The sequence below is a fragment of the Macaca thibetana genome, chromosome 11 (genome assembly GCF_024542745.1).
Source record: "Macaca thibetana thibetana isolate TM-01 chromosome 11, ASM2454274v1, whole genome shotgun sequence".
NCBI lineage: Eukaryota > Metazoa > Chordata > Mammalia > Primates > Cercopithecidae > Macaca > Macaca thibetana.
Window position 1 is genome coordinate 106,421,762 of NC_065588.1, and position 1,613 is coordinate 106,423,374.

Genomic DNA, 1,613 nt, shown 5'->3' on the forward strand with positions numbered 1-1,613 from the left:
AAATTAAAATTGCATTTAATCACTCTTCGTTTTTCTACCAGGCTCAGGAGGCCAGGCCAACTCTGCATTTTAAGTGTTTCACCGTTTAAAATCTAAGCACCTTGGGGGGTGAGGAAGGAGGGCAGTGGAGGAGAACTTTTGAAATCTTTCCACAAAAATCAAAGAACAAACCAACTAGAGGGAAAAATAGCTGCTATATTTAAACTACATTATCCCATCAGGGAGCTATGGTTTTGAGAACCATTCCACAGTACTTTGTTTGGCACTGCTATATGGGTTTCTTTTCTTCCTTTTTTTTAAGATGGCAACATTTTTTTTCTTCAGAGCAGTAATTGCAAAGGAAGCAAAGGGCTTCACTAATTAATTTAGTAGATACTCACTAAGCATCTGCTATGTGCCTGGCACTACACTGGTCACTAGGGGCACAAAATAAATAAGCAAGGACTCAAGGTCCTCATTGCAAATAATTATCATGCATTTATTCAAGAAGTTTTGATTGCATGCCTTCTAAGTGCGTAGGATTCTGTTACAGGAAAGGGTCCCGATCCAGACCCCAAAAGAGTGTTCTTGGATCTTGCGCAAGAAAGAATTCAGGTCGAGTCCACAGAGTAAAGTGAAAGCAACTTTATTAGGAAAGTAAAGGAATAAAAGAATGGCTGCTCCATAGACAGAGCAGCCCCGAGGGCTGCTGGTTGCCCATTTTTATGGTTATTTCTTGATGATATGCTAAACAAGGGGTGGATTATTCGTGCCTCCCCTTTTTAGATCATATAGGGTAACTTCCTGATGCTGTCATGGCATTTGTAAACTGTCGTGGCGCTGGTGGGAGTGTAGCAGTGAGGACGACCAGAGGTCACTCTGATTGCCATCCTAGATTTGGTGGGTTTTGGCCACTTCTTTACTGCAACCTGTTTTATCAGCACGGTCTTTATGACCTGTACCTTGTGCCAGTCTCCTATCTCATCCTGTGACCTAGAATGTCTTAGCCATCTGGGAATGCAGCCCAGTAGGTCTCAGCCTCATTTTACCCAGCTCCTATTCTAGATGGAATTGCGCTGGTTCACACACCTCTGACAATTTCTATTCTCCTGGAGTTTATAATCTGGTGGAAGAGGAGAGACAATAAACAAGGGACTTAGGGTGATTAAGTGCCATGAAGGAAGGAGTATTACTCATATGTGCATTTGCCCATTTGCTATTCCTTCTGCCCAAAATGCTGTTCTTCTTGGCTCTAAATTTGCAAGGGGCTCTGTATTATTCCTGGCTCACTTCTCAGAGGGAAGTGACCACCCTACTGGCCCTCCTCCTGTCACTCTCAAATGTGAGTCCATGACCCAGTCAAGTGGAGATGTCAGATCAGCAGCTGAGTATATGCATCCAGACATACAAATGTGTAGTCAACAATATGTAGGTGGGCCAGGCGCCGTGGCTCATGCTTGTAATCCCAGAACTTTGGGAGGCCGAGGCAGGCGGATCATTTGAGTTCATGCGTTCAAGACCAGACTGGCCAACACATTGAAACGCCGTCTCTACCAAAAAATACAAAAATTAAACAGGCGTAGTGGTGCATGCCTGTAATCCCAGCTACTTGGGAGGCTAAGGCAGGAGAATAG